A 13,118-nucleotide genomic window follows, 5' to 3' on the forward strand; every position below is an offset into this window, starting at 1 on the left:
TGTTCTGTGGAGTTTTGTGTAGATTTATGTAGTTCTATGTAGCCCTTTTGCTGTTTTGTTCCTTTGAAAAACACAGTTCAGCACACAGATAGCTGTGAGGGCCACTGTGGGTTCACTGGGGACAGGCCATCATTTTCTTAGTCAGAGCTTTTCTTAGGAGTGCATCTTCTTCCTGTCACCAATTTTGAAAACAAAACTTCAAGATCTTGCATAAAATCTCCCCATTTTACTTACTTTTAGTTTTAAATGAGAAACAGTGGCAGTGGGGTGGCACTGAAGTGGGTCATCCCAAGCCTTGTCACCGGGATGTGAGCAGGAAGAATCTGCCTATGATTTCATAACAAGTACCAAATGTTCGAAAAATGTCGTCACCATCTGCCTAGCAACTTTACTTCCAGGAATTTTTCCTAGGTAACGATAGTAAAATACCAGGAATGATCAATGGATACTTAAAATAGAATTACTTATAACTTGAAAATCTTCTAAAAACTAAACGTCTAAATTATGGTTATAGTTATGTGTCATGCCATCAAATACATTTATAAAAAGTGTTTAAAGATATAAAAGCCTTTGATTGTAAAATGGTGAACTAAAAAGAATATAAAATGTATTCACAATAAAGTTTCTGTGGTATAAATAACACACCTAGTAATAAAGGTAGGCTGGCAACACATGACACCAAAAGGGTGATTTTAAATTTTATTTTGTGAATAACTAGGTATTTTGAAAATTGTAAATGAGCCTGAATTTCAATATTAAGAAGTTCAAAATATATTCATGACTTCAAAGTTAAGTTTTGTGTAATATGCCAGCATTGTTTATTATAATGTTATTTGACACTAAATGTATTTATCAAACAGTACTAAAAAGACATATGACATAAAGCAGCAGTAATCTCCCTGCCTTCCCTCCTCCTCCTCTATTCTAAGAAAAGGCAACAACAGCTTTGAAATTTTTAACTTCTTTGGCTCCTGTTTGCTTCACATCTCTATGGAGACACCTGCCTCATCACATTTATGCAGAGTTTATATCGCAGCAAACGAAGATGCTAGCATTTGTAAGTGTCCCCATTAGTCACACTTTTTAGTCTTTTCATATGTACCACAGCTTTCAGTGAAATATTTATTTAGTATTATTACCAATACTGTGAAAATTCTCCTTGATGAACTAGGCATAGTTTCAGAATATAACGATGTATTTCAGTAGACAACATTTCCTTTCTTGATCAACTTCGACACTACTGGAATTATGTGTGTTGTTTACTTAATATACTTTTATCTTGTGGCTTTTTTCTCATACATCCAAACTGCTTAATAAACAACCTTTCAATCCAAATTTCCATATAACAGAAACCTCTTGTTATTTATTTGCTCTGAGATAGCCACATAAGACCTCCTGCTATCCAGCTGCCCATGACTAGTTTTCCTCTAGTCCTGTGTCCATCCTAATCATTTCTGGTGCAGTTATGGCTTTTCGTACTTCTATATCAGATCCCATATTTCCCAAACCCATCATCTTTCCTTCATGTTGCAAGATCTATCTGAGCAAGAGTTTATGAACTTTGGTATTTTGCAGGTATTTAAGTCAATACGCATGTACTTTTGGCTGATAGTTTGAACAGGTACAGAATTCGTACCCATCCAATTGCTGTTGAAAAGGCCTGTGCTGTTATCATCTTGGCACCACATATATAAAAAGTTGGGATGATACAGCGATTAGCGTGGGTCCTGTGCAAGGATGGCATGCAAATTCATGAGGTGTTCCCTATATGTATACATGAAAGTACAAAGTGGACCATGAGATGGGAGGAAGAGGTCTAAGAGGAAAAGGGAGAGAGAACAAGAGGGAGTAATAGAATACATTGTCACAGTGAAGCCCACTATTTGTATGATAACTATACTAGTTACTTAGAGCATTCCTTTGATAAAAATATCTGAAGTAACTTAAGGGATGAGGGGCTTATTTGGATTCAGAACTTTCAGTACATGGAAAGGAAGGTATAGTGGTGAACATGGCCTTATCTGTGGCCACAGGGCCATGAGGCAAGTGGTCACATAGCAACCACAATCAGGAAGCAGGGAGGTGGTATCGGCTTCCTCCTCCCCTTCTTATTTTGTCTGGGACTAAAGCTGATGAGATGCTGTTGCCAGCACTCAGGTGTGCCTTCCTTCAATGGACAAATATGACTGGAGGGGTTTGTCCTAGATGATTCCTGCTTGATCACGTTGAAAATGAAGATTAACAATCACAGTTCCACCCCTTGTCAACACTCAAAATAACACTTTTAAGCTATACCATTCCTCCCTCGATCCTTTAAACCTCAAAGCCAACTTAGAGTGCAAAATGTGCTCTGTCTACACGTAAGAGTCCTGAAGGTCTTAGCAGTCCCCACATTATATAAAAGTCCACAGTTTAAAGTCCCTTCTCAGAGTCAAAGCATTCTCTTAACTATGAACCTAGTAAAAGCAATAAACAAGCTACATATTTATATTAATGACACAGAATAAATATTCTCATTACAGAAGGGAGGCATGGGAACATAACAAGGAAAGATCGGACCAAAGCAAGACTAAATCCCAGTAACAGAGCAACAAATCCGGTACCCTATTCCCAGAGTCTGGACTGTAATGGAATCATTTGGGTACCAAATAACTCGGGCATTCTGGTGCCGTCAGTTCTGCCCTCTTTCAGCCTGACTCTCTTCTATGTCTTCTTTGTTTCTTGGTGGAATCCCACAATCCTGGCATCTCCAAACTTCCTAGGGTTTCCATGGCAACCTAGGTTTCCTATTCACAGCTTCAGTCAATGACCTCTTGTAGGGCGTGCGACCCTGCCAAACACTGGTTTCGGCGGCTTTCTTGAACATTGGTGAAAGTCTCCGTAACCATTTTCTTTACAGTGCATTGAATAGTAAGATTTACTTGTGGTTCTGAAGCGAAGGGTGTTCGTAGTGTATCTGTGTCATGTGTCAGAAGGTCTTCCGCAGGCAGATTCTTCCCAGTGACAGCTCCTTCCAGATGTTGCAGTTCAGAAATTCTACTTGAATTTAAGACATGGATATTCAACAATCGGCAGTTTTCCTTTATACCACCTGTACCACCACTTTCTACCTTTATATAACTGCATTCTGTCTCTGCTCTTAAAAGGGTCCCCTCCATGGCTCTTACTAAACCCCTGAGCTCTGTGGGCATCTCAAATGAAGCATACATATATGAAAATTCAAAGCTTACACCTACAAATGAGAGAATTTTTTTGCTGAATCTGTGTGGCCTCATTCATTGAGAAATAGTTTTTGAAAATCTATTTTTACAAAGGAAAGAGGAGTTCTAATGGGACGATTTATCGATGGCATCCGCCGTCTCTTGTGTCTTACCGTCAAACTCTGACTTCGACATTGATAATGTCACTTGTTTCTTCTCTCCAAAGCTGTTGTTTTAAATGTCTCTTGCTTTTCTTGGTGCTTCCTCAAGAGCCCTGATGGCCTTCATCTTCAGTGAAGCTTATTTTACTATGCAGTACTCTTTAAAGCAGCAAATACTTTATCAGAGTAAATAAGCAGAAGTTTGTGACCCAGAACAGTCCGAGAGTTGCAGACCCAGTTCTTGGTCTCAGAACTGAGCTGCATTTTCATTAAGCTTTGAGTTTAATTTTTTTGCATTGAATGTAATAAGTATACTTGCAGGATGCTCAGACAATTTGAAAAATGGAATTGTATGCTGTCAAAGTCCTACTTCATTCCAGAAGCTGAGATCTAGAAATACATGTTTTTGCTCAAATAGAATGCTAATAGCTTTAACCCAACATATATAATGCAATAAAGACAAGTATTAAATTAGCAAAAAATGAGCTTTGCATTAAAATTAGTTACAGACTCTTTAGAAGTGTGTCTATAAACTGTCAAATTATCATTTGATATTAGTCACTAAGAATAATCTAAAAATGCTAAAAATGATTTCACTGTTACAAATCAAGATTGAAGACAATCAAATAATTTTTTTTTTAAAGAGAAAAGTCATTTCAGCTCCAGAGTGTGAGGTACAGGCTGAGGAGGTTTAGGTCAAGTCCTCAGGAGGGCCTGATGATGGAAGGAGAGCACAGGAAACCACAGTCTCTTACTGTGGGACCTGCTCTGGACACAGGGAGTGTATTCCCACTTCACTTGTCAGCCTTGAGCTTATAAAGGGGAGAAACTTCCCTGGAAAGTTACAGCAAGAAACCAGCTGTGTCCTGAAGCACTAGAACACAAACTTAGGAGTCAAGATCCTGGTTTGTCTTTCTCCACATAGTTGCAGAAGAAGCCTGAGGTGCATCTAATATCTTGAGGTACCCCTTTCCTTATTCGTAGGAAGAAATTGGTGTAGAATAGATATCTTAGTTAGGTTTCTATTGCTTTGAAAAGACACCATGACCATGGCAACTTTTATAAGGAAAGCATTGAGGGGGTCACTCACAGTTTCAGAGGTTCAGTCCATTATCATCATGATGGCGCGCATGGGCGTGCAGGCAGACACAGCACTGGAGCTACAAGTCCATGCATGGGTGTGCAGGCAGACACAGCACTGGAGCTACAAGTCCTACACGTTGCAGGCAACAGGAAATAGACTGTGACACTGAGAGAAGCAAAAGACCTCAAGAGCCACCCCCATAGTGTCACACTTTGTCCAACAAAGTCAAACCCACCCCAACATAGGCGCACCTCTAATAGCCCCACTCCCTATAAGACTAGGGAGGGGACTACATTCAAACTACCACAATAGGTGTGGTTTGAGAGAATGATCCCCGGAGGTCTTATATATTTGAATGTCTGGGCACTAGTCTGTGGACTGTTTAGGAAGGATTAGAATGTGTGGCCTTGTTGGAGCAATTGTGTCACTGGGGGCAGGCTTTGAGGCTTTAAAAGCCCAGACCAGTCCCATCTTGTGAATAAAATATAAGCTCTCACCCACTGCTCCAGCCCCATACTTGCCTGCCTGCCACCACACTTCTAGCCATGATGGTCCTGGACTAATCCTCTGAAACTGTAAGCGAGCCCCCAATTAAGTGAATTCCCTTTTTAAGTTGCCTTGGTAACAGTATCTCTTTGGAGCAATAGAGCAGTAACCAAAACAATGGGGCTTTACTTTCTGGGCTTGGAATATCTGAATTGAAAAGTATAGGAAGACCAAATGGAAGCAGAACCAAACATTTTAGGCTATGTATGTGATTGAATTTTTCCTTTTAATCTTAAGTGAAGTTACAAATAAAGGGAAAAGTTATTATCCAAGATTTTAAAAATAAAAAAAAATATTTCAACTTTGCTTCTACAGCTCTGTCAATATGCTGTGTCATATTTCAAATCCCAGATCATTTTTGGCAACCCCTAGGTGAGAGGATTAAAAACATCCCCCTAATCTAGCTGAGAGGGAGAGGGGGAATTTAAGCTTCCAATTAGAATAAGAAGAAGCCCCATGCAAAGCTGACTATATCTGAGGTGGTGGTGTGCTGTAAGAACCCTGAGTGATAATGGTGGCTATTTTCTCTAGTGTTTCCAGTCCACTTTTGTTGCCACATAGATAATTTCCCTCTGTCTTCCCCCAAGCCTCCCTTTTTGACAGATCCCAAATTTCCAACAAATATGTTTTGCCAGCATCAAAGGCAAACACATTTCCATACCAGTCAAACCCTGCTCGGTGAACTTCACAGTGTATCCAAGTTGTTAAGATGGAGTGGAGTTCTGAAATGAGCATAGGGCTGGAGATCTCACTCTGGTGGTGGAAGCCAGAGGAGATGATGAGCTGACAGCTGTAAAACTCGCATTGCAATGCATGCTTTAGACGGTGCTTTGAAGCTAAGAGAGAGTGAGGCTACACACGTGTGTGAATTCTCTGCATTCTACCTCAAAACATCAGACACTGTTATTCACCCGTGTTGTCAGGAGGCAGGAATAGGGGAGATCCTTAATGAAGAGGTCTTGTCTTTGCCTGCACTAAGAGCTCGAGACATTCACAGTGTCTCGAGATGCTCTGTAAGACAAGGACTGCAGCCCGGTCTTTATTCTTTTGCTTCCTTTGTGTCCCTCTTTCCATCCCCTCCTGAGAAAGTCAATAAGCGTACAATTGTCTTTGGAGAAAAGTTACCCTAGAAGATTAGACTGAAAATGGCCAACAAATATATATATATATTTTTTTTTAAAAAAGAGGAAGTTCAGCTTCAACTTGCAACTTCATATTCTAAGTTGCATAAACATTTTAAATGGTAGCTACCGCTAAGGAAGTCCAGAAAAAAAAGAATTTTTCATACGGCACAGTGAAATTTCAAATCGACACAATCATTTTTGAAGGACAGTTTTTCAATTTACTATAAAAGTCATATGAATATCCATTTCCCTTAACAATTATATTTGAATAAAAGTGTAACTGGGTACAAGAATTTAGTTTCAGTAATACTTATCACAGTATTGTTTACAAAGTCCAGGCACTGGAAACAGAGTGCGCAGCACTGATTAAAAGGATTACCTTCTTCTACACAGAGATGAAAGACAGTCAATGGCATAGACAACATATTTTATAATAAGAACAAGTGATTACAAATAGTGAATAAGTGTATGTGTGTCTGTTGCTTTGATAAACAACTTTCTGATCTAAATAATGTCTCAGAAAATAATCTAGAGACAGTGGAGGAAATTAGTGACCCACCTCAGATGAACTTTCAAGGGAGGTTGTTTTGTTTTATCAGCACAGCTGGAACAGTAAGCGTTAGCCAAGGGAAAGACTGTGGTCACTAGAGATTTATGTATGGAAAAGTTCATGAAGCGACAAAGAAGCAAAGGAAATGAGATAGTCTAGAGAGACAGAAAGGAGACGACAAAATAATGTTGGGAAATGAGGGGAGAAGGTTGTAAGGAACTGTGGAAACCAGAGCATACTCTTCTCAAGTGTCAAGAGAAAATGATGGGAAGCCCGCTGAACTGAGAAGCTACTCTCAAAGTCATCAGAAACATCAGAGATCAGCAAGAACAGAAGCCAAATGGAAGGAAACTTTTCATTCTAAATCTGGAAAGGAAAAAGAGTGGGTGGGAAGCCACTGGAGAGGCAAGCAGAGAACAAAGCAATTGGTGTTCTCCAAGCTGGAAGAGACCTTGCAAATATGCTGGTGAGAAGGAGCGAGAAACGAGGTTCTTAAGTAGGAGAGGGCATCTGGACCCAAAAGCACAGATCTGAGATGTCAGATGACAGTGAAGAGATTATCTCATTCCTCAGAGATAAGAAAAGACAGAAACTGAAGGAATACAGTGGGTTAGAATATAATTTGGACACATTCAAAGTAGGATTTAAGATTTTATATGCTTTCATGGTAGAACCCTGAGCAAGAGACCCGGAAAGTCAAAACTGTGTAGGATTTGCCGATCTGAATTGAAGTTAAGTATTTGAAGTACCTTTGTAAAATTTCTAGTGACAACTCCCTCCGTGTATGCGTTCTTGTTACTCTATTCTATTTCATTGGTCTGTTATAGAAGTCTTTTTTATTCCAGTACCATGCTGTTTTGCTACTATGGATATGTAGTATAATTTTAAATAAGGCATTTGGGCACTTGCAGCATTGAGTTCCGCTCAGGACTGATTTGACAAATGGCCAATAAATACAAGAACAATCAATATCCTTAGCTATCAGTGAGATGCAAATCAAACGTACGTTGAGATTCCATCTCATTTCTGTCAGAATGACTTCCAAGAAAACAAGCAACAAATGCTGGAAAGGAACATTCCAAATGCTGGCAGAAATAAACATTATTCCAGCTATCATGGAAATCACTATGGATATTCCCCAAAATATTAAAATTAGAATTACAATATGACCCTAAGCATATGACTGAGGGAATCTAAGTCAAAACACCATAGCTACCGACACATCTATGCTTATTGTAGTACTGCTCACAATAGCCAAAATATGTAATCAGCTTAAGTGTCTAAATAAGAGAAATATTAATACAGTCATAAAGAACACAGTTATGTTGTTTACATGAAAATGTATCAATCTGGATATTCTCATTGTATTAGTTATTTTTTCAGTTGCTGTGACAAAATACCATGTCCTAAAAAGCAGCTTCTTGGAGAACAAGTTCTTTTTCAGTTTATGGTCCAGAGGACTAGAGTAATGTAATGTTGAAGGAGGCATTGCAGCAGGAGTCCAGAGCAGGAAGCTGGTAGATCTCACCTTCATCCACACACAGGAAGCAGATGATGGACTGAAAGCAGGGTGAGACAATAAACTCTCAAATCCTGCTCCCAGTGATGCACTTCCTCCAGGAGGCTACACCCTCCCCAAATGAGGCCACCAGCTGGGGTCCAGGTATTTAAATACTGGAGTATATGGAGGACATTTCTCATTCAAACCACCACAATTGTGGCAAGTTCAGATGAATATTGAATGTTTTTTCTTTTATGCAGAATCTAGATTTTATATACATTCATGTACAAATGTGTGTGGGGTGTGTGTAAATAGGGACATTAAAAAGGTGATTATGAGAGTGAGAAAGACCAGCGAGGAGACAGCAGTAGAAGGGAAGATAATGGGAAAGTGTGAAAATGAGCAAAGTATATGATGTACATGATTGAAGGTATGATAATGAAATCCATTATCTTTTATGATAAGCAAACAATAATTAAACAGAACAAGCATTTCCTGAAGGAGGCTTATGAAGCTAGTGAAGTCAGATGACCTGATGGTGAGTCCAACAAGTGGAGATCAGGAAGGAGTAAAGAATGGATAAGGTAGGAAAGGTCTAGTGAAAATGAAAAGTAGGAACATTGAAAAGGCCGTGGCCAATGATAGTGCTAACAGCTGGAATGTGGAATAGGAGAGAGAGATTACATCCTAGGATATACTCTCTTTGGTAGGGTAGTCAGATAGTCACAGGGACTGGTTTTAGTAGAAGATAGATGCAAAATTAAAGGATGAGCAATGATAAAGGTGGGTCAATGGATTTCTTCACCATTTATTAGCAAACAAATTTTGTACACAAATATCACAAGACAAATGAGAATCTGAACCTAGCACCCAGCCACTGCATCTGCTGCTTGTTCCTGGTCTTAAAGGGCCACACATCTCTCTGATCCTCCTTTTTATTGGGTAACATCTATTCACAATGAAAACTCTGCACCTTGGACCAAAAAAAAAAAATGCTGCTCTCTATTGGATAGTGGTAGAGTGACAGGAATTCCATAACATTTCCCCCTTTTTGTCTAATTAAGAAGGAAAGGGTTTAACCCTAATATAATAAAACTATATGCAATAAAATTATTATCAAGTATTATCCAGATAGAAAGGAAAAGTAATAACTTAACAAAAATAAAACTACATACAGCAAGAACAATAATTAAGTAAGAAATACATTCTAAATGTCCAGACTATGGTCTTACTTATGAGTAATTGGTAAATTTAAAGAGATTACTCTAATAGCTGTCCTCTCCTGAAGAGTCCAAAGTTTTGTATATTTTCCTAGTATGTCTTTTGTTAAGATCTGGAAGAACTGTCACTATAATTGTCTAGTCTTCAACTCCATCAAAGACCTGAGAAGAAAAATAATATTACCTGAGTAAGTAAAGTACAGGCAAGTGACTTCTAAAAAATGTGAGAAATGACAGAAACAGCAGGCTGCCAGGACAGTCACCCAAGTTTCCTCTGTAACACTGGGGCATCTAACCCTAGCCTACAGGCCTAGAATATCTGACAAACCTTTTTCCAGAAGCAGAAAAATTTTAAGGACTGTTTTAACCCTGTCTTAGCAAAGTTTGGTAGTCACCTTTGTGTCCTGCTTATTCAGTCTGGACAGCATACTGTCAGCAGTTGAGGCAAGGGCAATTTCTTGCTCTAAAAGCTCAACTTGTGCCACAAAGAAAGCAAACTTTAAACGGAGTGTCTTTGGTGCCTGTCATTCTTTTTAGAAGTAGATTGGTGCCACCAGGTGCAGATGTGTCTTATGTCAAGAAAAGTTTAAGCTATTAAAATATTTTAAATGCTATATTCTGTAGGTCTTTGAAATGTTTAAAAATTACTTATCCATTTGAATCATGTCTCTGTATGCCTAGAAAACCTAACTAACTTGACTATAAGTCTTATTATTATGAATAATTATTAACCTGTATCTCTTTATTGTCCCATATAGTTTTTAAGACTAAAAATTCCAATAAAAATAAACAAGCTGTATAGTTATGAGATATAGTTATAGTTAATGCCTTAAACAAAATAGAAACAGATGTGCAGTATAAGGACAATAGCCTTAAATTTGTAACAATATACAAAATATCTTAAACACAAGTAGAAACATATATACAGTATAACAAAAAATAGCCTTAAATTTGTACCAATTTACCAAGATATTTTAAACAGAAGTGGAGACTTATATACAGCATGACATATATAACCTTAAATGTGTATTAGTAGACAAAAAATATCTTAAACAGAAGTAGAAATATATACATATATATACACAATATATCAAAAAAACCTTAAATTTGTTATCAATATACAAGGATCCTTACCAATATAAATTATTTAAAACAAAGTTACTTTTTTAGTTAGAAAGTAGATTTAATAATCTGCCTTTTATCCTATCTATCCCCCCCTTTCCTTTTCTGAACAAGATCCCTGAATCTAATCCCTTTTGTTCAGCCCCCATACCTTATAACAACTTGTAAACAACTCCCTAACATGATGACAATTATCTATAACTCTGAGAAAGACCCCAAACCACCCACCCCTTCTATTGGGAAAGTGGGTGTCGTATTCTTAAATTACTTCTTGCTGTCTGGGGGTGACATAATCTCTAAGGAACCCTGTAAAAACTGAAACAATGGTTAAGTCTCAGAAGAACCTGCTGTTTCATTTGTTGCCAGTCTCTGAGTAATGGGATAGTGCAGTTTATCTGGAGTACTGGCTGGAGTGTTGCATGAGGGTGGGCCATCTCAGCTAGCCACCTTGGAATTGTCTCGAGCAGTTTGTAGTACAAAACCAATCTTTAGGTGATGTTTATTGGCTAAGTGGCATTATTACACTCCAGGTAGAATAGTCATTGTGAAGACGCACCATCCTTTTAGAGACTTCGGAGATCTGTTAGAAATGTTTACTGTTCATTGTAGAAAAAATAAACATATTAAATGCCGTATGCTATAAATCTTAGGGAGATTAAAGGACCATGTGCTATTAAATTCATCCAGGGTATCCGGGCTTAATTCCTAAATGTCTGTTTAAACTTAAGCTTGATTTTAGAGTGATGGAAGCAGCTGTGGTGGACAGAAATGCTAGTATCAAGGTACAACTCAGATCACCAGACTCATATCTCTTACACTTAATGAGTTTGACTCTCAATCTCTATTCTGTCTCAGCTGGATGGCCATATGAAAATCACAAAACCCCTCTACATCTCTCCCTCTTATTTGCAGGATAATACTACTGATTTTATAAAAGTTAAATGAGATAATGTAAGTATCTGGAATACATGTTAACTATGATAATGGCGACGATGACATTGATAACGGTGGTGGAAGTGTTTCATATATGGTCACCATTAACGATCTCATAGATGATTTGAGAATATGGTCCTTGTTACCTATTTCTAATTAGTGAAAACAGCCTTAAGCAGTTCAGGCTGTTTCTGTGGCAGGGGAGCTGTCCGTTGTGCTGAATCTTGTTTGCTTGGTTTGCAAGCATGCTCCTAAATTCCATTGTTCTGTTTCCCAGTTTTGTCTACAGCTACTAGGCGTAGTTGAAGATTTCCAGTTTTTGTCCTTTAGTATATCACAAACACCACCTGGTATATAGATGGTCTCTCTCAGCTACTGTCTTTGGTCCGTGTTTACTTCAGTGGAATTATTTTTAACTCACCTGATTTTTCTTTTCTTTTAGTTTATTTAAAAGATAAAATATTGTAATTGTATCAATAGCAATTTTGTGTCCTTTACAAGTTTTAATGTTTATTTTTCTCTACTTTGGAAAAACAGAGATATGTAAGATATTCTAGGCCTTTTATATCTTTAAAGTTATTGATGTAAAAGAAATAATTTGTCACTGAACCTATAGGGATTCAAAATTTTTGAAAACAGTCCAGTAAATTTACGTGGACAGATCATTAAGTCAGTATACTAATAAACCAGACTCTTGGTTTAAATATTACCTTTTAATTTCTTAGCTTAAAGGTAATTATATTTTTTCCAAATTGTGTAAAAATTACTTGCAGTTGCTATCCAGAAAAAAAATACAAGTCCTTTCAATTCATGTATAAATTATTAGGAACAAGCTTCTTGTTCTTAATAATCATCATTTCATGTCAGTAATAGATGATGACCACACATCAAAATATATAGGATCTTCAGGCATTAAGTGTAAAGATGATGAACAAAGCCACCTATAGTGCATCATTCACACAATTCTGGTATATATATATATGTGCATATAATGTATATATAACATTCATCATTAGACATCACATGCATATACATGTTTCAGTGTAGCTCACTAACCTCTGCATTAGGTTTGAAGTTATAAGAAAACTAAAGATCCATGGACGCTACTGTATGTTAGGATGGGTAAGGAGAAAAGATGAGAAGCAGAGGCAGGGAAAGTGTTCAGGAAGATTAGACTGAAGCTGAGGAAAAACAATCTAGACTCCCCCTCCTTTTTCTCATTCCCTAACAGAGTAGATCAATTATTTGCACGGTTAAATATTTAAACCAGCTAATGTCCACAGACATGAATAAAATTTTAAACATGAATGACTTATATGTTCATGTTCCCTTTGATTCATAAGGCCCCTTATCCGTTCCCTTAATTAATACCTTCTTTTGATTGGAGACATCATCTCTGAAATGTATCTGAGGAGTCTGATGTGAAATTAGACACTTTAAAATATGTGGGAGCATAAATATAATCTGTGAATTTATTACCACAGTCTGGTGGAGCCTGCTCTATGCTCTCAAGAGCATTATTGACAAATGAGGACTTAAATGTGTCCATGACTCTAAAAGTTCATGATTTAAGCACAAGGAGAAGTTAGAAATCCAATATTAGAAACAAGAATATTTGAAAAATGACAGCTTATTTATTCTATGAATTTAAAATGTTTAAATCCCAATAAAAGGACA

The 13,118-nt window shown here is 37.6% G+C and overlaps 1 non-coding gene across 1 annotated transcript; it reads left to right on the top strand.

The window, feature by feature from the left end:
• The first annotated feature begins 1,662 nt into the window (after window positions 1-1,662).
• Window positions 1,663-1,772, top strand: LOC126500059 (U6 spliceosomal RNA). The gene has a single exon (XR_007591238.1). It is a non-coding gene; the product is annotated as a U6 spliceosomal RNA (small nuclear RNA).
• The last annotated feature ends 11,346 nt before the right edge of the window (window positions 1,773-13,118 follow it).

The sequence above is a fragment of the Alexandromys fortis genome, unplaced genomic scaffold, assembly GCF_014885135.2.
Source record: "Alexandromys fortis isolate MF-2015 unplaced genomic scaffold, M_Fortis_MF-2015_v1.1 scaffold_36, whole genome shotgun sequence".
Classification (NCBI taxonomy): Eukaryota; Metazoa; Chordata; class Mammalia; order Rodentia; family Cricetidae; genus Alexandromys; species Alexandromys fortis.